The sequence below is a fragment of the Eptesicus fuscus genome, chromosome 18, assembly GCF_027574615.1.
Source record: "Eptesicus fuscus isolate TK198812 chromosome 18, DD_ASM_mEF_20220401, whole genome shotgun sequence".
Lineage (NCBI taxonomy): Eukaryota > Metazoa > Chordata > Mammalia > Chiroptera > Vespertilionidae > Eptesicus > Eptesicus fuscus.
This window is the reverse complement of record NC_072490.1, coordinates 45,990,988-46,018,513: the sequence shown is the minus strand read 5'-3', so window position 1 is coordinate 46,018,513 and position 27,526 is coordinate 45,990,988. Positions and strand designations below refer to the sequence as shown.

The 27,526-nt window shown below is 48.4% G+C and overlaps 1 protein-coding gene and 1 pseudogene across 7 annotated transcripts in view; both read right to left on the bottom strand.

Moving 5' to 3' along the window:
- The window catches only part of LOC103290396 (abhydrolase domain containing 6, acylglycerol lipase), a 71,013-nt gene extending 58,089 nt beyond the window's left edge, over nt 1–12,924 (bottom strand). For 5 of the 7 annotated variants that reach the window (XM_054729561.1, XM_054729558.1, XM_054729556.1 and 2 more), the window contains exon 1: nt 12,769–12,924. The gene's annotated coding sequence lies outside the window, so the exon portion shown is untranslated. The remainder of the gene's footprint in view (nt 1–12,768) is intronic. The other 2 variants (XM_054729557.1, XM_054729559.1) reach the window with 2 other exon arrangements.
- Nucleotides 12,925–17,183: 4,259 nt separating this feature from the next.
- Nucleotides 17,184–17,826, bottom strand: LOC103290450 (60S ribosomal protein L10-like; annotated as a pseudogene).
- Between the last annotated feature and the right edge of the window lie 9,700 nt (nt 17,827–27,526).

The following is a 27,526-nucleotide window of genomic DNA, read 5'->3' as shown; positions in this document are numbered from 1 at the left end:
GTACCCAGACTTCGGTGGGACCCCAGTGTTCCTAAAAAGGAAAAAGCCAGCCAACCTACACCCTGATTGGTTAACCCCACCAACTTCTGTGTTTCCAAGGAATAAAAACCCTGCAATGGGTAGACAGAACCGGGACCCTGTCTCAGTGTTCTTGTCTTCTGCAGAGCCTCAATAAATCTGCCTTTGCTTTTATCAATGTCCCTGGTCCGAATGCTAACACAAGGACCCCAAAGTCTTCAGGCTCTCGGGGAGCCCAGAACAATCTTTTAGTGTATAAATTAGTGCAAATAAATGCATGTGCTTCATCGCCTAAGGTCACCTCTCAAAGGCAAAGTGCTAGAAGGAGCATCACATAAGTGACAATTTCCCACGTGAGTGAAAGAAATTAAAATAGCCTTCTACATGAGTGTACAACAGCAGAGGGCCGAAAATAGAACCCTGGCACCCAAAAACATCTCCCTGTGCCCGAATCTGCACTCCTAAGTAAAAGGAAAAGCAAGAATCAAAGAGGGTTTTGTCATTTCTAAAGGAGGGGAAGTTGGCCTGCAGTAGCTTCTAATTGCAGGAACAAAGCCGGTGTTAGACATAGAAAAGCCCTGTTACAAACCACCAGCAGGTTTCTAACAGGACAAGATTTCTTCAGGATCCTTTGTGAGCTGTCCCCCACCTTTTTTGGGGGGGAGAATCTTCTTTCTGGAGGAGATCTCTTTAACCCAGGAAAATTAGCATCAGAAAAAGCTACAGGCAAAATTTCGTAGTTAAAACATAGTTTTGTTTAGAACTGTATCCAAATAAATAAAACATAAACATGTCTATTTTTAAAAGTAATAGTAAATGTTGAACAAAATTTTGGTTATAACTGCAATCCTGTGCTAATTTTGAGGACAAAGAATAAATCTCAGGTAGGTTGTCCATAGTAAGATACATCCTTCCTATTTGGTTATCACAGTGCTATCAGAAAGAGGACATTTTTGCAAAAATACCTCATTGATTTTTTCAAAGGCTCTTCAATTCTTTGGTTTTCAAGTCTCTTTCCCCTTCTCTTCACCCATTAACAGACCTTCATCTACTATTGTCTTTGAGGCAGGATAGAGTAAGGAGGTAGGCAAATTCCTTGGCAAGTAGAATGAGGAAACTGAGACAGATAGCTGTGATTATCATTGTAATTAGCAAGTTCTCAATAATAGGAAAGGAGCAAAGGGGAAAGGTCAAACATTATAAGCATGGTCATTTGGGCACCTTCACCAGGAAGCTACAATTTCACACTCCCAGGGAACACTGGCCCATTCCCTACAGATCACTGTGGGGGAAGGAGTCCAACAAAAGGAAGACAGACACAGGACATAGGAAAGACACTTGTCTGTCATCACACCTGGGGACAGAAACCAATGGCCAGAATGGGCATGGCCAATGCAAGGGGGCCAAAACTTGGGAATGCATAATCCCCTAAACTAAGGAGCTCTCTCTCTTGTTGCTCCTCACTCTTGGCTCATGGAGCTCTCATTTTGCTCCTGCCTGTTTCCTCCATAAAACCATGTGGCCCTGCAGAGAAAAGAATTTCCTGAGGCCCCCATGGGAGGATGGGATTTTGTGGAAAACCTTATTGATGGTGTCAAGTTCAGGGAGTTCCCCTCCAAGGTCCCATCTCTGTCTTGCCATGGAAAAAGTCCAATCTTGTCTTCAGCGGGGCCAGAATGAAGGCCACTGCCCAGAATTTCTGATCCACGTACCATGGACTGATGGACTGCAGTGGGGAAACTGAAGCTAAGCCGGCCTGATGCTGGGCTGGACCCAGCTCCAACGTGGAAAGGAAACCCTGGACACCAGCCCTGATTTTAGCTCTACTGCAGCTCCAGCTACACTTCTCTGACTGGACTAAGGGGAGTGGGACATTGGAAACGCAGGGGTATCATTCCACAAAAACAAAACTTTCTGCCTTACCTCATCCTCCAGTGGGGGCCTCCGGAAATGCCTGTGCCAGCGACACCTCAAGAACCCCACTGCCATGAACAACTGGGGGAGACAAGCCCCTCTCCCATCCTGTAACCGCTGAACAAAATGACTGAGCGATTCACAGCCAGATACAGAAGAGAGATAACACCTAGGCCTCAGTTGTCTTTCAGCTCCAGGCCCAGAAAAGCAGCAAAACCAGGTCGGCCATGCCAGGACCAGCTGCAATGCTAATCACCTCCTGCCCTAGCACGGACCAATCAGTTGAGGCCACAACCCTGAAAGGCACGCCCTGATGAATATTCTGCTGACACCCTCCCCTGAGACCTCCCCTGATTTCTGCCAGCACCAGAGCGTTAAGAGCCTCAAGACAAAGGCCCAGCACATGCTCTCCCTCCCAGGAGCACACCACACCCCGCGCCTTTTCCTTCCCCTTCCTCTTCCCCCACAGGGATGCACCTTCTAAACTCTAAGAGACCCCCCCACAAGGCTGGCAACAGGGAGCAAAGGGCAGCAGCAGCTGGTCCCGGGCTAACCCCTGACCCTGTCCCCAAGACCCCCTTTTCTCTGACTTCTTTGTGAGCCAAAGCAAACCAACCTAGGCTCATTTCCCCACCGAATCACCCTGCTGTTGCTTCTTCTCTCCTAAGCCCTTCCTTGTTTCACAGCTTTATTCAACGGCCTCTAAAAACCCCCTGGGCTTGTGTTATAAGATCTTTCCTGCATGAAGTCAAGAACCCCCCCACTATCGGCCAGCCCTAGACAGACCTGCTAAGGGCCAGGTCCCCTTTCCGGTAACACCTTGACATGTCATTCAAACAGTTCTCCAACATCCTTGCTTTAATTTCATGAAATCCCTCTTCTCTCACAAGAGTTACAATTTCTCTTTCTGCTGTTTGTCTTTTTTTTTTTTTTAATATATTTTATTGATTTTTCACAGAGAGGAAGGGAGAGGGATAGAGAGAAACATTGATGAGAGAGAAACATCGATCAGCTGCCTCCTGCACACCCCCTACTGGGGATGTGCCCGCAACCAACGTACATGCCCCTGACCAGAATCGAACCTGGGACCCTTGAGTCTGTAGGCCGACGCTCTATCCACTGAGCCAAACCGGTTAGGGCATCTGCTGTTTGTCTTGTATTTGCAAAATGGTCTATGATTTGGGAGAGTCAGAGGACCAAGATGTGAGTGCTTCTACAGCCTGGCTGGACGTAAGCGTTGAAAACAGAGAGAGGGATGTTTTTGGTAGAAGTTGAGGTGCTGCAGAGAAAAGAATTTCCTGAGGCCCCCATGGGAGGATGGGATTTTGTGGAAAACCTTATTGATGGTGTAAAATTAAGGGAGTTCCCCTCCAGGGTCCCATCTCTGTCATGCCATGGAAAAAGTCCAATCTTGTCTTCAGCAGGGCCAGAATGAAGGCCACTGCCCAGAATTTCTGCTCCATATTAAAATCCAGTCCGGCATCTGGCTAGCTTAGCTTGTGTTCCCAGCTGCATTCCATTGCGTGTGGGGCCTGCATGGCCATGGGCACATGGCAGGCTGGCGGCACATGGGGCAAGTGCGGGTCACTGAGTGTCAGGAACCAAGAGTCGGTCAAAGGATTAACTCTGACCTTCAGTAAGTTACTGAAACTAGGCCCACTTCCTCTTGCCTGAGGACAAAGCATTTCTTCTGTAGCCGCCCTTCAACAGCCACACCCTTTATCTATAGTTACGACTTTAGCCGATTATCTAGGTCAGCCCCCACCCCTCCTAGGCATCCACCCTTCTAGAAATCACATATAAAGAACGCTGTAAAAAATAAAGTTTTGAGGCTTGATCAGAAACCCCTTTGTCTTGCCTCCATTCTTTGCGTCCCTTGTCTGTCTCTCATTCTCTTAGGTGCGCTGCCTCGGTACCCCCGTTAGAAGACCCCGCAGGCCGGGGAAAACTGAGAAAGCAAGAAAAGGGAACAAGAGCAAGCAAGAGAGGGAACTCTGTTGGGGATTATAACCACGAGCTTAACCAATCAAGCCTTCAAGGTTCCATGCACTTGCATGGCTTCATCCTCCTACCCACTGACCCATTTCCCAGGTTAGACCGACAGGCAAGCACCTTCCCAGGTCACCCCGACTTCACTGTGCATGTGCCCACCTCCCCCTCTGTTTGATCTCTTTCCCCAGCGATCTGCAGGGAATGGACCAGTGGTTCCCTGGGGAGCAGGAAGCTGCAGATTCCTGGTGGAGCTGCCCAGATGGCCATGCTGGTAATGTCTGGCCTCGCTTTGCATTCTTCCTGTTATTAATATTAACTGGCTAATTATGATGATAACAGGATGATGGAGTGGGACCTACGTTTGTAAGTGGCAAGTCCCATCAAAACATATTTTCCTGTTATGATAACTTTTATTCCCCCTCTACAATCTGGAAACTGTGGGGCATCAGATCCAAGACACAGGTAATCTGATCCTCTGGTGACTGTACCTGAACAGGGTATTTTTCTCCATTTCCCCCCACTCTCTCTACCTAGAAGATACCCTCGACCAACCCCCATCTTCTCCTTTTCAAACCTTTCTGGCAGAGCTGGGAGTTACCGCCTCCAGTGAACCTTCCCTCCTCTCGTCATGAGTAACCACTCTCCATGCCCTGGAGTATTTTGTAGGAACACCTCTCTTGGCATTTGTAATTTGTGCCTCTTATCGTCGTCCTTGTGAGAACACTGTATTCCACCAGGATGCAAGCTCCTCAAGGCAAGTCTTACTACCTCTCTGCCACTGCCACAGCACCTGAGCACACACTGTGCCTGGTGTGTGGAAATACCAAACAATGAGCTGGAATGTCCTTAGCCAACGGGGCTGCCTGGCCAGCACCACTGCAGGCCATCCCTTCACTCCGTTCCTTTTGGCCGCCAACAAAATGAACATTCCTCATCGGAGCCATATAATTTTAGGGCCTTCACTCCAGATGGGAAGCTGGGACCCAGAATAAATTGAGCAAGCTGTCCAATGTCACACAGCTCTTCTCTGCCTCTGCCCCCACCCCACCAGGGGCTCCCAGTGACCCTCGGCATGATGTGGAAGGCCACACAGGATCTGGTGCCTGCCCATCTCTCAAGTGTCACCCTCTTCTATCACACCCCACCCCACCCAGTTTCCTGAACGATCTACAATCCCTGACATGTCCAAGGCTCCGGCACCCTGGCTCCTCTCTCCCTCTCTTGCCTTTTCTCCCTCTTGCCTGGTGAGCTCCAGCTCATCCGACAAGTCTTGGCTACGACAGTGAGGGAAGTGTGAAAGTCGGAGCTGCCATCCCAGAGGAACTGCCTTGCTTGTCTTATTTCTCAAAACTCTGGAATGTTAAAACTGGGCAAAAGAACCTTTGGGCTGGGCCTAAAGCAGCGCTGTATTCCAAACAAGTGTTTGTATGACTGCAGCACTCAAAAGTAGCAGCGTTCTTCAGAATCAGCCTCACTATGTTAGCTTATCTGCAGCTATAGAAATTCCTTCCATTCATGTACCTGTTCCCCTGTTTCTCATCCACACCCCTTGCCTTCATCTCCCAGCTAGAACACTATTTGGGTTCCTGCCTGAACCACTGCTTCCTGAATAGCTGGAACTCAAATCAAGGCTTGTTGCCTCTCATTTTGGCCTTTTATTTTTAGGTTAACAACAGCATTACCCCTGCCTGTAAATGCTTTTCCTGTTACTGGTATTTGTGTTCTTGGGTTCTCCAAGACAGAAATCAAGAGGAAACCCCATGGAAATATCCAGACAGATTTCATTAAGAGCTTATGCTCGAGCGCAAGGGAGGCAGCACAGAGGAAAGGAGGGTCCTCTGAACCGACTCCTGGGCTGATTCTGACAAAGCAGCGCTGGAGAAGCAAGCTGTTAGAAGGGAGTAAAATTATGTATTTTTTCTTGAGCAGGCACTGGAGGGGTGGTAACATTCTTGTGGTTGGCTTATCTGTGCTTTGATCAGGCCGGGGTGGCGGGGTGGCACCGGCTCTGTGGGTTTTTTTATCCAGTGTCCCAGGTCCTTACGCTGTCTGTCTTGCAGTTCTGTGGTGAGCAGTTAGACAGACAGGAGCAGGGCAAGGACGATGGGCCAGGTACAGAAGGTCACCAGGGCGGGGAGCCCTGGGTGCCTAGCAAAGGAGAACTGTAGGCTGGGACCTTTCCTCACCTAGCACACTGGTCATATGGTTTGGACCCCCTGACCTTTCCTCTCAAGTTGAATTTCAGCTCCAGGCCCAGAAAAGCAACAAAACCAGCCACAGCAGACTCACGACCAACTGCATTGGATAATGACAACCCCCTACCCCCGCAACCTCCAAGAGTGCAGACCAATCAATCAGTGGAGACCTAGACCCTGAAAGGACACACCTGAAAAGCTACTGAATATTCTATTAAGCTCTGCCTCTGGGACTTCCCTTAAAATTTCCACCCTTAAAACCCTCAGGGACCCAGCATGCTCACCCTCCTAGGAGCAAGCCTTTCTCTTCCCCTTCCTCCCTCTAGCCTCCCCAGGCTCATTACCATTACCCCTAAGCTCCAAGGGCCCTACCTTTACCTCTACAGCCTGTTTCCTAAGCCCATTTCTTCTACAAATTACTTCTTCCACCTCTGTGACTTTATACGCAAATGTTCTCTTATCATTTGAGTCTTGGCTCTGAATTCTTTCCTAGCCAGAACTCAAGTACTGAGGTTGCTGAACCCAGGTCTGTCTAACCCCACTAGTCTAACACCTGGTGCCGTTCCTGCCACCTACAGCAGTTCCATGACCTGGGTTCAAATCTCTGCTCTGCCACTGACCAGCTATGTGACTCTGGCAAGTCACTCAACTTCTTAAGAGCCTCAGCGTGGGGACAAAATGAGATGGTGCATGGAGGCTGCTCAAAGCAGCGACCGGCAGAGACCAGGTGCTCATCCTGCTTTCCTACCAGAGAGGGTTAGGCAGCCCTGCCGCACGCCTGTCACCCTGCAATGCCACTGTGCCTGCGTCTGTTCAGATGCTCGAGTCTGTGGGCAGGTCTGTGTTGCTCTCTTGGTGTTCTCAATGTCTAGCCCGTAGCTCAGTTTCCAAACTTCATCACATAGAAAGCTTAAATCCTCTCATGGGTACAAACAACATGTGGACGAAAAAGGGCCCACATACTAAACCTGACAAGCTCGGATTAGGCCTACATGGTGGCCTTACAAACTCAGAGACCTTATCTTTCTCAACCAAGGACACTTGAAAGCAAATGGTTAATACCTCTTCTCCCTAATCAGAGAATACAGTAAGAAGAGCGAGTTTCATCTCACCCACTGAACAAAGAAGTCAGTGGTCTTGGGACTTTCCAAGGTAAAATCACCAGATGTTCTCATGAGTTCTGGGAAAGCTACAACAAAGTAAAAGGGGAACCTTGAAATCTAGTCTGTTGCCCAAGATATCCAGCAGAGGAACCTTGAAACCTGGAGACAGAGAAGTATAAAATCCTAAACCTCCACCAGGCAGGGCATTCAGACTAGCTGGGTGCCCATCTGTGCTACATGCCACATGTATTTTTAATAAATTTGCCTGCCTTGTTTCCTTAATAAATTTGCTTGCTTTCCTACAATGCTATTATGTGTCACTCCCCTGAAAACCCTCTCACCAGACTGACAAGAGCTGAGGAGGGGACAGCCGCCCCAATTCAGGAGGCTGTCTGGTAACTATTAGGTCTGATCAAATAATTGAATCCATATCCCCTCCCCTGGTAACTGACCTTTAGACCACTTCACAACCCTTTCAATGGCATTCCCTTTCTCTTAGACCGCATTCCACTGGCTAAGACCATTATGCTTCCCCTTCAGACCTGCCCAGAGAATTCTCCACCCAGAAAAAGCCCTTCTAGAGTCCTTTGAAATCTCTGACTCCCTGTCCCTGAGTGCTGGCACCATTTTGGAGCTCAGCCCATCTGGTATCCAGATGGCCTAATCTATATATATAAAAGCCTAAGCAACTGTCCAACCATTCGACCGGTAGCTATGACACACACTGACCACCAGGGGACAGACGCTCAATGCATAGGCATGGAAACATGGAACAGACTGATGAATCTCAGAAGGAGGAGGGAGAGAGGAGGGCGGGAAGAGATTAACCAAAGATCTTATATGCATACTAGAGGCCCAGTGGGGTCCCTCAGCCTCCTGCGGGGATTGGGCCGAAACTGGCAGTCCGACATCCCCTGAGGCGTCCTGGATTGCAAGAGGGTGCCTCTAGTGAATTTATAATCCCTTACCACTTTGGCCTCATGCGTTCCTCCTTTGGCGATCCTAACAGTAACATCTTGACTTCCGGGACTATGCCCTGATTACTTACTTTGTCTGAGTCAATAACAGCAGGTAAATCCAGGTTTCTTCCTTCTACCAAAGGATGGAGACCTGCCCCGTCCAAACAGAACTGCACAATTTGGAAAATTCATTTGCATAAAAGTGGGAACTTGGGCAGGAACTTTCCCTCTAAAAGTTGGCCTCCCCTTTATCTCTGTGGAACACAATTTAGGTTGCTACCTGAATCTGTGTCTCCCAAACCGCAGCTCCTTTTGCTCAAATAAATGCTTTTTATTCTTCATTAGAGTCTAAAATTAATTTTTGTTTACAACTAGCTATCACTTCCGATAATTATTTAACCAGAAGAAGAGGGGCCCAACCTGCGGCGGTGTAAGGACCTCTGCCCACACCTTCCGAAGGCCGCCCCGTTCCCCTAAATTAGCCGTTTCCTGGTGCTGCCCCAAGTACATCAGACCACAGACAGCAACATGACTTCCGGGACCGGAAAGCCTGGAATATAATCAAGAGGGTTCCCGAGGACCTGGTTGGTTTAGGGAAATATCTTCATCTTCTTTGCAGAGGCAACAGCATTCAAGGTCAGAGAGGACTCTGGTTTGCAAAGGTTATGTCTAGATTAGGGTTTCTCAACCATGGCACAAGTGACATTTTGGGCCAGATACTTATTCGTTGTGGGATATTTAATAGCATCTAGGAGCTCTACACACTGGATGCCATTCCCAAGTTGTGACAAACAAAAATGTCTCCAGATGCTGCCACATGGTCCTGGGAGCAAAGCTGCACTCGGTGGAGAGCCCTTTCAGAGGGAGTGAGCCCATTCAATTCCAACCTGGACTTATTACCGAAGTAAACTGATGAGGAACATTTTTAGCCACTCACTGTATCTACCTTGAAACACTGTCTTCTAATCCTCAGGGCCTTTTTTTTTTTAATTCACAGTTTTGAAGGCAGTTGTTTTCCAGTCTTGGCTCCACATTAGAATCGCCCAGGGAGCTTTTTAAAAATAGGAATTCCTGGGACCCACCGGGAGCTTCAGATTAGCTGGCCGGGGCAACGTACAGGCAGGAACACTTTTTTAAAAGTTCCCTAGGCAGTTGGAGCCGGCAGCAGGGGTGGAGAAATACTGCCCCCAGGCATTTCATGTGATTCCACCCTCTGCCCCATCCTTTGAATCTGGCAGTGTTAACGCAGCTGAGCCAGATAGCCAAGAGGAGGCCATGGGGATTTATCAACATCTCCACTCTTGACAATGAAACGTCCTCTCCACACTCCATTTCTTGGCCTGCCTGCAGATGACTTGCCAGAAAGAACGGAATTTAATAATCAAACAGCTTCCCCATGGCCTCTTGATCTAAACAGTCCAGTCCCACAGAACTTTCTGTGAAAATAGAAGTGTTCTCTATCTCCTCTGCCTAATAAAGCTGGCCCTGTGGCGATCAGAGCACTCGACATGTGGCTAGTGAACTGATAAACAGAATTTTTAGTTTTATTTAACTTGAATTAGTTTTAATTTAAATAGCCACATCGTAGCTAGTGGCCACTATATTGGACAGTACAAAATAAGTGTTTATGTCCCTATAGGGTTACAGAAATAAAGAAAAGTCCAATAGCCTGTTAAATTCCACAGAACTGTGAAATTCACAACACTTATGTCTTAAAATACCTAAACTCAACAGTCATTAAATTCTCAAATGGGATTCTAACTTATTCTAATAAAGAATCAATTAAGGAGAAATTCTAAAATAACTTTTTAATCAACCTGCAGAATTAGTTTTCCAACATATTCCAAATACTTTGACAAGGAAGTTGATTCTACACTAAGCTGCTTACTAGCCTACCAGGATAAAACATTCATGCTTGCTTTCCTTCCCTCCAGATCCACAGATAACCTTTGATTCGGACTTCTTGCCCCCTGATGTAGGCCTGAAGCAGCAACACACACTGTTGTTTCCTCATATCATTAAGCTTCATAATTACTTACAACTGCACAAACTGCATTCATGCATTCACTCTAGGTGTGCGGATCCTCACAGAACTCAAAGCTCATCAATTTTGAAAGCTAAAAAATGGAAAGGCAATTCTAGCTCTTATTGCAAAGGCGACGGGTGGGTTAGAGCTGAAGAAAGCCTCATAGGCCTTTCTGAGCACACACACACAAATGCTGACCTCGTCTTGGCCCAAACTCCCTTGGCCCACCTCTAAGCAGAGTCAGCACGAGCATTTTCGTATTGATTTACCATTTTCAGGTAATTGAAGGTGGTAGTTCCTCTTCACAATAGCTGGTGTTCATCGAGTGATGACCACATGCAGGGCCCTGTGCTTTATTTTGTCTCAATCTTACCACTGCCTTCTGAAGCAAGCACTGTTGCCAAAAGCTGATGCTAGGTACCCGGCCCGTGGCCACACCACTAGCAAGTGGCAGAGGTGGGATTTGGACCCAAGTCTCCGATTTTCTGATGGGAACCCTTTGGGTTATGAACAAAGACAAACATGTAATTCTAAGGTTAGGTGCCACGCTGAGCCACTCTCCCTGTGATCCAGCTGCAGCGTTTGGCATTGCAGGGTTCGGAAATCCTGAGCCTACCTTTACTTCAGAAATCCTGCCCCGTCCCCCATGGACCACTTTCAGTCCTGAGGCTTCACCGGCAGGTGAAGAGGGGCTGTGGAGAGCACTTCTGATCTGCCAGCACAACTGTGCCTCCGAGGGCAAGGCAGACACACATGCAGCAGAACTTTCCAAATGCCATCGTGGTGGTGGAAGGTAGTGAGAGCCCATAGCTGGGAGAAAGGAACCGATTTCAGGTGGGACCAGGGGAGAAATCAGGGGAGTATTCATGGAGGGGACAGACGAGCTAGACCCTCAGGGGGAGGTAAGATTTAGACGCCAGAGATCCCAGGGAGAGCATTCCCAGAAGGAGGGAACAGACTGAGCAAAGGCAGCAGAGGAAGAATGTGTGTTCTCTTGCCTGGGTTATAGGAAGCAGGGAGGATGGGGGGCAGGGTCTCCAGGGGCCTAGGCTGATGGGCTGGGGCAGCTCAGGGAACCCAGAATGTAGCCATTAACCATCCCAGGACCTGTTCTGCATCCCACCCCTGGTGCTTTCTAGCTGTGTGGCCTCCAGCAGGTCCCTTGTCTTCTTTGGGCACCAAGAACCCTTAGCTGATCTGAGAACCTAATTTTAGAAAAATAAACTGGGTGCAAGGAACACAGGTTCTTAACGTCTCTTCTTTCTAACTTCCCATATTATAAAAATATTGTTCCTAAGAATTTATTATTCACAACTGGGTAAAAATAGGTCTAGTGATCCAGAACGGGGTCGTTGAGGTCAGATTCACTATGTCCTGGGAAGAGACCATCTTGGGGAGTCTCACATTCCTCCTCTGAGAAATGGGCATAGAATTGGTGCCTACCTCTTGGGCCAGCTGGGAGGAGTAAGGCAGGTTACCATTTAAAGGTGTTTAGAACATGGCCTGGCACGCAGTACTTGCTTCCTGTCCGTTATTACGAAGAAGAAGTTATTTTTAAGCTCTTAGCCAGGTGGAGTCAGCCATGAGGGATTTCTGAGCAGATGAGAGGCAAGGCCAATGCTGGCCTCAGGCTCCGTCCGGTTGGGACCTCTTCATAACCATCCAGCCCCTGGGGCATAAGAAGCGCTCAACATACCTCTCCCTAGATGCACAACCTCTAGACCCTCTGGCACCCTTTCCCTCCCTTTCTACCTCCCTCAGTCAACTTGGCATCCCCCAAGGTCTGCGGGTTCAAGGATGTAAATATTGCACGTGCTCGACCTGCGGCCGGCGCGCCGTTACACAATCCTCATTTACTGGTACAAGACCCGCAGGAAGCCCGCGTAGGCGTAGGCGAGGGACGCCGGGGTTGCAGGGTGGGCGCCAGCTGTCAGGGTGTTAGAATAAGCCTCCCGACCCGAGGGTTTCGAGGAGGAGGGGGCGCAAGGGCGAGGGGACCCGGGCAGGTTGAGGAAAGAGGAGCTGAAAGGCTGCTGGGGGTAGGTACTGGCTGGGAGAGGCCTGGAGGGGTGCAGATGTCCGGGGCTGGACGGGAGGTGACTTCAGCTGGAAGGGCGAGCTGCAGCCCTTCCCTAGGAAGTGGGAGGAACGGGGTGCCGGAGCCTACAAACCAGCCAGGCACTGGGAGGGGCGCCAAGGGCTGGTGCCGGCGCGACTGGTGGGGAAGAGGAGTAGAAAAGGGGTGCAGGTCCCCGACCCGTCCTCACCTCGTCCCCGGGCTTTGGGGAGGCAGGCATCCTGGTCCCAGGAAGTGGGGGAACCGGGATTCGGGAATGTCAAACCTATCCGGGTACCGGAAGGGAGCGCGTGGAGGCTGATGCCAGAGTGGGGGAAATGGAGAGGAAAGGGGGGTGCAGGTCCCCGACCCGTCTTCACCCCGGGGGTGAAGGCCGGGGCGGAGGCCGAGCAGCCCGAACTCGGGAAGCGCGGGAGGCCACCGGGTCATCGGGGAGCTGGCGGACACCCCCTCCCAGGCGCGCAGCCCCGCCGCCCGCGCTCACCTGACCTAACCTCCGCCGCCTGGGTCCCGCCGCACGGTCCCGGCTCCCGCACAGTCCGCGGCTCGGGTCCGGCCGCAGCGCTGGTGCCCGCGCGGCTCTCCGCTCCCGGCCCGGCTCTGCGGACGCCTTAAAGGCGCGACGCGCTGGCCTGCGTCCTCCGACAGAAACGCCGGCTCCGCCCGCCCCCGCCCCCAGAGCTGCAGCTCCGCCGCCGCGGCCGCGTTCCCGTCGCCAGGGCCCCGGGCGAGAACTTGCAGCTCCTCCGCGCCCAGGCTCGTAGCGCTCCCCTCGAAGGGTAAAGAGTGGCAGGCACTACCCAACCCCAGCGGCCCGTCTCCAAGAGCCAAAGCCGAGCGCGAGCGCCTACTGTGTTCCCCTTCGATTCAGTAATTACAGGCTGTTGTTGTTCCTTGTGATGAAGCCCCTACTGGGTTCCCCTTCGCAAGCATGTCAAACTCGCGGACGGTGGGCCGCGTGCCTCGTTTATTTCAATGAGGCATGCGGTCGGTCGCGGCACCCCTTTAGAAGGCGGAACCCAGTCTCCTGCCCCTGCCCCTAAAGCGCTCACTTAGGGCACGGAGGAGGGATTGGAACCCAAGGCATCGCTGTTCCACAAGGTGACACCAGAATTCGTGGAGGCCTTGTTTCATTCACTGAGCACCTACTGTGCGCTTGGTGCTGCTGGGCACCATCCGCCGCAGTGGCTGCCACCTAAGGGTTGAGAGAAAGCGAGGGACAGGCAGGTACACAGGCAAACAAAGCACGGGTTGTCTCATTTAAACCGGGAAGTGGGCTTTGTAGTTGGCGTCCTTGCTCAGAAGAAAGGCGAAGAAACTGGTTCAGCTCGTAAAGGACAGAACTGGGAATGCCAATCAGGGATCATCTGACTGCAAAGCTCTGGGGGCAAACTGGCCTTTCAGACACCACTGGGTAGGTCCCCGCTGTGGTCATTGCTTCCTTGTAAGGACAATTAAACCCCGCTGGGCCAAAAAGTAAGGAGCGGAGCATAAAATTCATCACTCGTTAAATTCAGAGGTGTTTTCTGACCAGTTATCCGCCTCAAACCTGGGCTTTTGAACAACCTGGCCTCAGTTTACCGCTTCAGCCTCATCTCCTAGTATTGCAAGGCCACGCAGGCTGAACTGGACCATCTAGGCTTTTGCCTGGGCTGTTCCTTACACCAAGGAACTCTCTTCCTTTCCTGCTTGGCCTGGCTACTCCTTCCTCTCTTCTGTGCCTTAAGTAAAATGTCACTTCCTCCAGCAAGCCTTCCTTAAATCCCTGTGGGGCCATACAACAGTGGGGGCTTCTCCCATCCAAGTGTTTATGCATCCATTTAACTAATATTTACTAAGCGTTTACTATGCCCTGAGCTCTGTGTGAGGGGGTCTTCCTGCTGTGCTGAGAGCTGAGTCTGTGGCTTGTCTGCCTCTCTCCGGACCTAGATGGGACCAGTGCCCAGAAGGACTCTGGGCCATTTCAATCCGCCACAAAGACAGCTTCCCGGCCTGTACTCACAAGCCCTCCAGGCTGGCAAGTGTGGCTGGGCAGGTCCTGGGTTGTGAGAATTGGGCGTGGATAATTCCCAGTGACATGGCAAAGGGGCATCTCTGACACCACTGGTGACCACCCCGTCAAATCTGCCTCTGTCACGGTGGCTGGGATCCAGCCCAGTTTGGGGTAATCTCTCTGGCTGGGGCTGGATCCTCCCTCTAAGGTGTCGGCCACCTTATCACTCAGACTTCAGGAGCTGCATTGGACTCCTTTCCTGGAGTTGTTCTCAGAGCTTTGGTGAGTTCCACCTCTCAGGCCTTATCTGTCCTCACTTCGAACCTCCCCCCGCCAGCTGTCCTCCAGCACACCCAGAGCAGGCCCAGAGAGGCAGCAAGGGACAAAACCGGCCAGCCTTTCAATCCCCACAAGCCACTTAGCAATCTAGGCTCAGGGCGCCTTCCCCAAAAAGGTGCTGAGGGGGGCGAATAAATAAATAAGTGAAGGAAATGCATGAATGGCTTCCCACAAGGCCTACCCAGGAGCCATCGATAAACTTTACCTGGTGTATTAGAAACTTGAAAACAATTCTTAAATTTAAATTTTTTCCCTCTCCAAAGCCTTAAAAAGGTGCAATTGCCCTTTTTTAAATTCATAGCCTGTGTCCTCAGGGGCCTCCTAGGGTCTGAAGTTTCTAAATATAGAGACTCCCCCCCCCCCCCTAGTTTTTAAAAAATATATATTTTATTGATTTTTTTACGGATAGGAAGGGAAAGGGATAGAAAGTTAGAAACATCGATCAGCTGCCTCCTGCACACCTCCTACTGGGGATGTGCCCACAATCAAGGTACATGCCCTTGACTGGAATCGAACCTGGGACCTTTCAGTCCGCAGGCCGATGCTCTATCCACTGAGCCAAACTGGTTAGGACTCCTGCTAGTTTTATATTTTGATACACTTGAGCCCAGTGGGAGTCACCTTCTCTGTGACTCTTACCCACCTGTTGACTGACAGGAGAGAAACCTTAATTAGCATCGCGCGCACCCCCCCCCCCCCCCCATTCACAGTGAAGCCAAGGAGGCAGGAAGAGATGAGGGGACTCACCTGTAATACCCTTTCTGAATCAGCAATGCCCTGAGCTATGTCACTAAAGAATCAGGGACGGTGGGAGGTCAGGGAGCAGTCCAAGGGGCCACCCACATTCCCTAATGGCATCCCAAATAGAGACTCCTTATTATCTGACAGCTCTCACCCCCGCATTAGAAAGGAGTTCTGGAACCTCTCCTCTGCCAGCAGGTGCAGCAGCACCCAGGCTTCACCCTGTCACATTTGTGACCTTCTCCTGGACTCGGCAGCATACCAGTTAGAGCTGAGTGGTGCCAATGGTCACCACTGTTTAAGGCACATGTATTACCTGCTGGGCCCTGTGCATCATCTCACTTAGTTCTCACCACCACCTGCGAGATGTGCTAACCCACTTTACAGATGGGAACACTGAAGCACAGAGGTTAAGTGACTCACTCAAGATCCCATAGCCAGGACATAGTGGGGCCAGCAGTCAAAGGAGTTTACTCATTCCTTCAACATTCCCACTACATGCCAGGTACACTTTGGGTGAACAAAGACATACTTGCTGCCCTCAAAAACTTAGAGTCTTTTAATAATAAGAAAATATTAGAAACTATTCCATCAGGGGTCACACACAGATTATGATGGAATCATGAATAACAACAAATACAAAGGCCATGTCAGCACATGGAAATGCATGTAGGAGAAAAATGAAAAACACAAGGTACTCCGTGTACTTAGATGTCAGCTGGCAGCATCCCTGGCCTGTGAGCAATTTGCGTGATTCATTCTCCAAGCATGTATTGCATGGCAACTGTGAGCAAACCACTGAGCGCCGGGCCCATGTGCAATTCAGATATCACCACCTTGCAGCAGCCTTCCCTGATTACCTCTGAAAAATTAGTTGTTCCATCATCCATACCCTGTAGCACATTGTAGATGATGATTTATTTATTCATTTTGACCCCACTTAGTTGTGAATTCTTTTTTACCACCTCCATATCCCCAGGGACCAGCATGATGAGTGGCACAGAGCAAGCAGACATTAATTAGTCATTCTGTGTTCAGTACTTCACGTGCATTATCTCACTAAACCTGTGAGGTGTGTATTATTGTTGGCTGCATTTCACAGATGAGGAAATTGAGACTCAGAGAGGTTAAATAACCTACCCACGGTTACATGACTGGTAACTGATACCGTCAGAATCCAAACCATGTTGTGTAGGTCTGAACACAAAGTCTGCATTCTAACCAGTAAGATGCCTGCTGCCATAACCAGTAATGGAATTAAATATGAGCCCAGCTGGTGGGGCTCCGTGGTTGAGTGTAGACCTATGAACCAGGAAGTCGTGGTTCGATTCCCATCAGGGCAGATGCCCGAGATGCAGGCTTGATCCCCAGCAGGGGGCGTGCAGGAAGCAGACCATTAAGGATTCTCATCATTGATGTTTCTATCTCTCTTCCTCTCTGAAATCAATAAAAATATATTTAAAAAATAAATAGCCCTAGCCGGTTTGGCTCAGTGGATAGAGCGTTAGCCTCTGACCAAAGGGTCCCGGGTTCAATTCCGGTCAAGGGCATGTGCCTTGGTTGCAGGTTCCTTCCCTGCCTGGGCTCTGGTCGGGCTCGTGCAGGAGGCAACCCATCAATGTGTTCCTCTCCCATCGATGTTCCTCTCTGTCTTTCCCTCTCTCTTCTACTCTCCTTAAAAATCAATGGAAAAATATCCTCAGGTGAGAATTAACAACAACAAATAAATAAGGAAGATATGACAAATCTGACCTTGAAAGAGCTTGTGTCTAGAAATCTATGAACTATGAATATTTTTAGGCAGAAAAAGCATCTTTCTAAACAACTCAAAATAGTGCTAATTCGTTTCTTTCTTCTTCTGAACAGGAATTAGGATTTATTGGTGGGTGTAAGGAGGAGTGCAGGGCCCGCCATTTGTCCAGGGGACGAGATTAGGGGTGCATTTAACCCCACAGCCATCTGGAATGAGCTGCTTCTCAGCCACCATGTCTTCAAACTCATCCGCATTACACTCAGCAAAGCCCCTCTTCTTGGAGATGTGGATCTTTTGGTGGCCGGCGAACTTGAACTTGGCTCTGTGTAGGGCCTAGTCACAGGCTCCTTGTTCTGCAGCTTGTGCGGATGGATATGATGACTTGACCAGTGTGGGCTCTGACCACTGTGCCCTGGGTTTTCCAAAGGCACTGTCAGCCCCTCTACAGGACATCTTGTTGATGCAGATGGCGTGGGAGGGGTGGAGCCGCACTCGGGGGTGAAAGCCATCTTTGCCGCCGCTTTTCACCATGTACTTGTTGGCACAAAAACGGGCGCCATGTGGCCACAGAGTGGGAACTCCTTCACTCCTGTCTTCTTCCGCACCAGGTCAAAGAGGGGGATGTTGGCATCAGGGACACCTCGGCAGAAGCGAGACCCTGGGTATGGCTGCTTGTTCTTAGAACACCTGTAACACTAGCCAGGTTGGCAGCCCATGGCGACATCAGAATCTTCAGTGGCACGCGGAAGGGAAAGAGATTCATTTGTTTATGAATTAAATGTTTATCGAGCATCTGCTTATGTATAGGAACCAAGCTGGGGAAGATACATAAGCTACATCCTTCTCTCAAGGAATAGAGTCTAAATTACAGGATGTTTTTTACACCTGTAAAAGGAATATCAATGCAAGACTTAAGTAATAAAAGTAGGTCAGAAAACAAGTCAGCCTATGTCAAATGTAGCATATGATCATGGGAGGAAGGACTCAATAGTAAGGAGGCTCTGAAACTACTGAAAATGCCAGTTGAGCACAGCACTAGCCAGAGAGGATGGAAGGAAAGGGGAGACCTCGGACTGCACAAGGAGCTCTGGGTCAGGTTGCCCAAGCACCTGTATGTAAGTTGGAAGGTCAGAAATTTCCAAAAAATTAACCTAGACCTTTAACAAGAGGCAAGGGAAACGAATGCTCAGAGTGGTTGAGACTGAAATTCTAAAGACAGGGAGGTTTTAATTTATTAAATTCACATTTGGATCCAGAAGATGAATAAAAAAGGAAATGAGCACATGTGATGGTAACAGATGTCAGAGGGAAACCAAAGCTACCAGTTTCCTATTTTACTTCGTCTGCTTCACGGAGAAAGAGCTTCCATTTGGTCAGGTTAGGTTATCACAAAGAGAGAAACCAAGCCCAGGGCAGGAAGAAAAGACAGGGGAAGAACACTCAGCCGTTTTAATTAGTTCAGTGTGTCAGGTCAAGAGAAAGTACTGCCCAGGGTACCAGGAGGGTATTTAGAAATGATCTCAGAAGCCAGAAGTCTCTAATTAGAGTGAGGGTCCCATGTCAAATAGGGAGGAAGATTAATATACAAATCCAGAGACCAAGTGGTCTGGTGTTGATTTCTAGCAAAGTTCTGCACATGATTATTAAACTGGAACAAAAGATGTGCCAACCGCTTGTATGGGTTCACTGTGCATAATCACGGCAAAGGGATGATTTTTCACAGTTACCAGCGTAAGTAGATTTGGATTACATACAGAACCCGGAGGGTAGTAGGCTTTGGACAAAACAGTTTATTATCTGTTTATGGGCAAGATAAAGCAATCTAGACTGCATAACACCACAGGCCAGTGAATTCATAGGTTAAACTGTGGCCCAACTTTCTTTCATCTGACAATATTAGACTGGAAGCGATTTTCTTTTATTTTTATTAAAATGAATTTATTGAGGTGACATTGGTTAATAAAACCATACAGGTTTCAAGTGTACAATTCAATAATACATCATCTGCATACTGCATTGTGCACTCACCATTCAACATCAAGTCTCCATCACCATTTATCCCCGCTTTGCCCAGATCTACTTCCCCCACCCTCCTTTCCCTCTGGCTATCACATACTGTTGTCAGTGTCTATGTCACACACACACACACACACACACACACACACACACACACACGAAGGTGCTTTTTTTTGCTTATTCCCTTCACCTTTTTTATCCAGTTCCCCAACCCCCGCCTTCCTCTGCTCTGACAGCTGTCAGTCTGTTCTATGTATCTATGTAGAAGCAATTTTCTAATTGAATGCTCTAGTTCTCTGACATTTAAAAAAAAAAAGAATTTAGATAAACAAAAATCCAGACTTGCCATCAATTTTTAAATCAGGAAAAGCTGGGGAGAAAATTTGGGTTCCAAATTGTTTCAATAATGTGGAATATGCCAAAAAAACATGGTGAAATTTAATAGTCTCACTTTTCGACTTTTAAAATTCAAATTGCATCTCAACATATGGTACACCAGATATTCTGAAGCATGCTTTTTCTCAAAACACCTCTATCCTAGATAAAATAGACTTTGTCACGTGTTGCTGGGCTGAATGTGTGTCAAAATAAGAGGAGGGGACAGTGAAAAGCAAATAAATGTGAAATACAAGGTTGTCCCAACACCAAATGTACAATCAGACCCTAACCCAGTGGTCGGCAAACTCACTAGTCAACAGAGCCAAATATCAACAATACAATGATTGAAATTTCTTTTGAGAGCCAAATTTTTTAAACTTAAACTATATAGGTAGGTACATTGCTATTAACTTAATTAGGGTACTCCTAAGCTGGCCTTTGCTAAAAACTCAAGGGGCCAAAGAGCCGCATGTGGCTCGCGAGCCGCGGTTTGCCGACCACTGGCCTAACCAATATTGAGAGATCTCATCCAGCTCTAATGTGGAGTAGCTGAACCTAGAGTCCCATACTTATCAGGACCCTTTAAATGAGCCAAATGGTCTCAGATGGGTAGCATTCCTTCTCTCCCTTCCAACCATAAACAAAACAAGGATGCTTTCTGTAAGAAAGCACCCAGGATTCCCATAGATATGATTAACCAAACAGTGATTTGGGGAACATATTTGAAGCGATTACATAGAATTCAGCATGGAGTGATATGACATGAAAATATTTTTGAAAAGATATGGAATATGCAGGATAGACTGAGAGATCAAAATCCATTTAATCAGCACCACAGAGATAAAAAAGGAGAGGCCTTATTTGAGGTAGGAATTGCTAAGAATTTCCAGGGTAGAAAAAGGACATGAATCCACAGATACACAAAGCATAACATATCTAAAGTAGGAAAAATAATACCAAGAAACATTGTAGTGAGACTGGGAACACTAAAAACAAAGATCTTAAAAGCAGCTAGAGAGATTAATCACAAAAGAAGGAATTACGCCCCTGGGTCTGGGAGAGGCCACGCGCCCCTGGGTCCGGGTGAGGCCATGTGTCCCTGGATCCGGGTGAGGCCTCGCGCACCTAGGCCCGGGTGAGGCCACGTGCCCCTGGGTCTGGGAGAGGCCACACGCCCCTGGGTCCGGGTGAGGCCATGTGTCCCTGGATCCGGGTGAGGCTGGGTCCCGGGTCCGGGTGAGGCCATGTGCCCCTGGGTCTGGGAGAGGCCACGCGCCCCCGGGTCTGGGTGAGGCCATGTGTCCCTGGATCCGGGTGAGGCTGGGTCCCAGGTCCGGGTGAGGCCACGCGCCCCTGGGTCTGGGAGAGGCCACGCGCCCCTGGGCCCGGGTGAGGCCACGTGCCCCAGGGTCCAGGTGAGGCCTTGCACCCCTGGTCCCGGGTGAGGCTGGGTCCCTGAGCCCGGGTGAGGCCACGCGCCCCTGGGTCTGGGTGAGACCACGCGCCACTGGACCCGGATGAGGCTGGGTCCCTGGGCCTGGGTGAGGCCATGTGCCCCTGGGTCCGGGTGAGGCCTTGCGCCCCTGGGTACGGGTGAAGCCGGATCCTGGGTCCGGGTGAGGCTGTGTGCCCCTGGATCCATCCGGGTGAGGCTGGGTCCCGGGCCCGGGTGAGGCCACGCGCCCCTAGGGTCTGGGTGAGGCCACGTTCCCCTTAGTCCGGGTGAAGCTGTGCCCCTGGGTCCGGCCGAGACCAAACCAGAGGGAGTCGGACCTCCGTTACCACCATTTGTCCACCATCCAGAGCTGAGGGGTCAGTGCTGACATGTACACATAAGGAACTGGTGGACATTGAACTTGGGTCTCAAAAGAACTGTTGGTCCAGAAAGAAACTCACTACAGACTGATTCATTTGCCTGTCAGCATAACTATTATTGCCCGTCTCACATTCAGTTCTTATAAGTATATATCTAGTGACATATGATCTCGCTCATCTAGGGGAAATGATGAACAACATAGACTAAGGAACAAGAACAGAACCAGAAACAAGGAGGCATCGATCGGACTATCGGGTCTCAGAGGGAGGATAGGGGAGGTTGGGAGGAGGGGGGAGAGATCAACCTAAGGACTTGTGTGCATGCATATGAGCCTATCCAACGGTTAAGTTCAACAGGGGGTTGGGGCATCCGTGGGGAGGGGTGTGGGATGGGAATGGGAGGATGAGGACAAATATGTGACACCTTAATCAATAAAGAAATTTAAAAAAAAAATCCTCCCTTAACTTCCCATTGCATTTAGAATAAAATATATGTCAATCAGGTTTCAATTAAAAATTCAAATTTCTCAAAAAAAAAAAGAAAAAAAAAAGAAGGAATTAAATAGACTGTGAGCAGATTACTCGATGGCAACACCAGAAGCAAAAAGATTGTAGAAATATCTTCAAAGACTGAGGATTGGATAGTCAGCATCTCTAGAATGAGGGTAAAATACTGGAAAAACAAGATGAATTTTCGACTGGAAGACTTAACTAAATGAACTTCAGAGATGCACTTCAGAAAGAAGAAAAATGACCCAATTTAGAATCGAAATGCAAGGAGAAATCATGAGTGAAGAAATTGGTAAATACAGTGAATCTAAACAAAATTTTCTGTACAAAACAATAATGTTGACAACAACAATAAAAAAAGTATAGGTTTAAACAAGTCAGAACCAAAATACTGGGCAGCATAAATTAAGAGGTGATCAGAGTTAAAGTGTTCTAATGACTTTGCATTTGTGTGGGAAGGGAATTAAAATATTAACTTTAGCCTTTGTTAAATAGGTCTGGTGAAATGTCAATAGTATTTGTAATATAATACAAATATTTATGTAACTTTCAAACCAGTAAAAGGCGGGGGGTAGGGGGGAAGATAGCATAAGCCAATAAAAAAAGCAGATAAACAACATTCAACCCCAAAGAAGTATTAAAAAAGCAAGACTCCATACTTGTAAGAAAGATAGTAAAAATAAGTCCAGATATACTAATTCAGTAAATGTAAATTAACCAAACTCATCAGTTAAAAGTTGGAAATTGTCAAACCGGATGTTTAAAAATCTGTCACTATTTCAAGAAGCACTTCTAAAACATAGGAATTTGGAAAGGTTGAAAGTGAAAGTGTGGAAAATGATATACCTGACAATACTACTCAAAAGGAAGCACGCATAGCTGTGTAATATTAGATAGCATAGACTGATAAAAAAAATTACTAAGGATAGAAAGGATCACTACAATAATGATTAAAAGTTCAATTCACTAGCAAAATCTCAGTTCCAAACTATAGAAAACATGAATTTTATAATTATTAAAGAAACTAGTGGCTCAGTGCACAAAATTCATGCACGAGGGGGGGGGGGGGTCGGGTTCCCTCAGCCCGGCCTGCACCCTCTCCAATCTGGGACCCCTCGAAGGATGTCCTACTGACGGTTTACAGGGATCGGGCCTAAACTGGCAGTCAGACATCCCTCTCGCAATCCGGGACTGCTGGCTTCTAACCGCTCACCTGCCTGCCTGCCTGTCTGATTGCCCCTAACCACTCGGCCTGCTGGCCTGCTCGCCCCCAACTGCCCCCGCCGCCGGCCTGATTACCCCCAACTGCTCCCTGTGCCAGTGTGCTTGCCCCCAACTGCCACCTCTGCTGGCCCGCTCACCCCCACCTTCCCTCCCCACTAGCCTGCTCGCCCCCAACTGCCCCCCTGCTGGCCTGCTAACTCCAAACTGCCCCCCACTGTCCTGACCAACTCCAACTGACCCCCACTGATGGCCTGCTCTCCCCCAACTGGCCCCCCTGCTGGTCTGCTTACCCCCAATGGCCCCACCCCCAACCAGCCAGATCTTCCACAACTGCCATCCCATCCTGGCCTGATCACCCACAACTGCCCTCCCCTCTTGGCCTCTAACCGCCTCTACCTCGGCCCCACCACCATGGCTTTGTCCAGAAGAACGTCTGGAAGGTCTCCTGGAAGGTCTCCCAGTCTAATTAGCATATTAGCCTTTTATTAGTATAGATAGAGGCCTGGTGCACGGGTGGGAGCTGGCTGGTTTGCCCTGAAGGGTGTCCTGAATCAGGGTGGGGGTTCCCTTGGGGCATGGGGAGGCCTGGGCAAGGGGCCTGTGGTGGTTTGCAGACTGGCCACGCCCCCATGGGGTGAGGGTACCTGCTGGGGGGGGCGTGACCAGCCTGGGTGAGGGGCTGATGGCTGTTTGCAGACTGGTCAAGCCCCCCAGTGGGGACCCCACCCCCTGGGGGTTGGCCAGCCTGGGTGAGGGGCTGAGGGCTGTTTTCAGGCTGGCCACACCCCCTTCAGGGTGGAGGTCCCCACTGGGGTGCCTGGCCAGCCTGGGTGAGGGGCTGATGACTGTTTGCAGGCTGGCCAATCCACCCAGCAGGGACCCTCACCCCATGGGGGTGTGGTCAGCCTGGGTAAGGGGCTGAGGGCCATTTTCAGGCTGGCCATGCCCCCCAGCGACCCAGGCTCCCAGCCCCTCCTTTTTTTTTTTTTTCAGTGCCTCCTTGAGCAGAGGCCAGTGCCAGCTGGAAGCAGGTATCTGGGATTTATTTATCTTCTATAATTGAAACTTTGTAGCCTTGAGCGGAGGCCAGGGCCAGCTGGAAGCAGGTATCTGGGATTTATTTATCTTCTATAATTGAAACTTTGTAGCCTTGAGCAGAGGCCAGGGCTGGCCAGGGCGGGTGGGAAGCTTGGCTTCCTCCATTGCTGGGGCAACCCAAGCCTCCTGCTCACTCCAGCTCCGTGGCTGCAGCCATCTTTTTGGGTTAATTTGCATACTCGCTCTTGATTGGCTGGTGGGCATAGCAAAGGTATGGTTAATTTGCATGTTTCTCTTTTGTTAGTGTAGATTTTTGAGCCCTAACTGGTTTGGCTCAGTGGATAGAGCGTTGACCTGTGGACTGAAGGGTCCCAGGTTCGATTGCAGTCAAGGCATGTACCTTGATTGCAGGCACATCCCCAGTGTGGGGTGTGCAGGAGGCAGCTGATTGATGTTTCTCTCTCATCAAATGTTTCTAGCTCTCGATCCCTCTCCCTTCCACTCTGTAAAATATCCATAAAATATATTTTTTAAAAAAAAGAAATTGATGAAATCTTTAGTTAAAGGAAACATTAAGTCCAGATGGTCCTAGAAGCAAGTCTCGACTTTCAAGGAATAGATCATTCTACTCTCTCATAAGCTCTTTTGGAAAATAGGAAGAGAGAGAACACATCCCACCTCCCTCTAAGATGCCAGTCTAAATTCAATATCAAAACAAGATCAGACCAATATTACTTATAAATCACTCAAAAGCATAGAAGCAAAAATCCTAAATGAAATACTAGCACACTGAAGCCAGCAATATATAAAAATAATGATATATTATAATCAAGTTAAGTATATGCCAGCAATGCCAGAATAGTTTAACATTAAGAAATATATTCCTGCCCTGGCCGGGCAGCTCAGTTGGTTAGAGCATCATCCTGATATGGCAAGGTTTCGGGTTTGATTCCTGGTCAGGGCACATACAAAGAGCAACCAATAAATCCTATATAATAAAACCCTAATATGCAAATCGACCAAATGACGGAATTACCAGTTGCTATGACACGCACTGACCACCAGGGGGAAGACGCTCAATGCAGGAGCTGCCCCCTGGTGTTCAGTGCACTCCCACAGGGGGAGCGTGGCTCAGCCAGAAGCCAGGCTCACAGCTGGTGAGCGCAGTGGCGGTGGCGGGAGCCTCTCTTGCTTCCACTACAGATGGACAGTAAGGAGTGAGGGGTCCTGGACTGCGAGATGGATGTCTGCCTGCTGGCTTAGGCCCGCTCCGCAGTGGGGAGCGGGCCTAAACAGGCAGGCAGACATCCCCCAAGGGATCCTGGACTGTGAGAGGATGCAGGCCAGGCTGAGGGACACACACTCCTCCCCCAGTGCAAGAAATTTCATGCACCAGGCCTCTAGTGTATAAATAAGTAGAACAACAAATCAATGTTTCTCTCTCTCCCTTCCTTTCTCTCTAAAAACCAATAAATAAATTAAAAAAAGAAATATATTCCTGCAGTTAACCACATCAACATGTTAAAGGAGAACTATAAGATCATGTCAATAGATTCAAAAAATTTTTTTTGCATTCTTTTTTTTTTTTTTAATATACTTTATTGATTTTTTACAGAGAGGAAGGGAGAGGGACAGAGAGCCAGAAACATCGATGAGAGAGAAACATCCATCAGCTGCCTTCTGCACACCCCCTACTGGGGATGTGCCCGCAACCAAGGTACATGCCCTTGACCGGAATCGAACCTGGGACCTTTCAGTCCGAAGGCCGACGCTCTATCCACTGAGCCAAACTGGTTTTGGCAATAGATTCAAATTTTTAAAATAACATTTGACAGGATAGCGGGGCAAGTGGATGTAGGGATAGAGCAAAAAAGAGAAAAAAAAACTCATGGACATGGACAACAGTGTGGTGATTGCCCTGGGGGAGGGGAAATAGAGGAGGTTAAAAGGGAGATAAATGGGGGATGGATGGAGACTTGAAGTGGTGAATTCACAATACAGTGCACAGATGATGTATTATAGAATTGTATCCCTGAAACCTGTATAATTTTGTTAGCCAGTGTCACCCCAATAAACTCTATATGAAGGAAAATAAATAAAAAAATAAACAAAAAATAACACTTGACAGTCCCTCATGGTAATAACTCATAGGAAACTAAGAGAACTTCCTTAACCAGTTAAAAGGCATCTACCAAAAAAACACACAAAACAAACAAACAAACAAAAACTACAACCAATATCATTGTAAATAATGAAATTTAGAAATGCTTCCTTCAAAATCAGAAACAATTTAAATCAAAATCTCAACAGGGCTTTTCTAGAAGATGATGAGCTGATTCTAAACTTCATATGGAAAAACAAAGGTCCAAGAGAAGCCAAAATACTCCCAATGGAGAAGAAAAAGTAGATATCAAGACTTACAAAAATACTAGAGGCCTGGTGCACGAATTCATGCACGGGTGGGGTCCAGCTGGCTTGCCCCAATGGGGACCAATCGGGGCTGGGCTGGCAGGGAGGAGGGGATATGGGAGGTTGACTGGCCTCACCCCTGATTGGGAGGGGGCCATCGGGGGCAGGGTTGGTCAGGAGGAGGGGCCACGGGATGGTGGCTGGCCGGCCCACTCCTGATTGGGCCAGTTGGCCAGCCACAGTGGGCGTCATAGTGACCGGCTGTTCTGGTCATTCCGGTGGTTCCGGCGTTCTGGTTCCTGGCTTTTTATATATATAGATAGTTAATAAGGCAGTATGTATTCATGTTGGGATAGATCATGACATTTATGACACAGAACAGAAACCCCAGAAATGAACCCATGCATGTAGGGAAACTTGGTCTATGTAAAGGTGACATTTCAGATCAGTGGGGATAGGAGGGTCAATTCAGCAAAAAGTGCTGGGACAATTGATTATTCATGTAGAAAAATAGGGATTAAAACAACTTTCTCATGCCCCACCCCAACCCCCATTCATTCAAGATAGATTATAGACTTTACTATAAAAGGCAAAATTTTAACCTTTTAGAAGACAATATAAGAAATTATCTTCAGGATCTTGCCAATACTTGGCACAATCAGACTTTTTTCTAACCTAGTGGTTGTGAAATAGTACCTCTTTGTGATCTTAATCTTCATGTCCATGACTAATGGGCTTGAGCAATTTTCCATATGTTTATTTGCCATTCATGTTTCTGTGTTTGTGAAATACCTGTTCCTGTCATTTCCCCATTTTTCTAATTGTCTGTGTCTTAATGGTTCGTAGTTATGTGTGTTGAAATGATCTTCTCCCAGTTTGTGGATTTTCACTTTCTTTAGTGTTTTTGAATCAACAAGCATTCATTTTAATTTCATCGAATTATCCTTTACATTTAGTGCTTTTTGTGTCTTGTTTACAAAATCCTTCCCTGCCTCCCTGAACCACATGGATTGAGACTGGGGATAT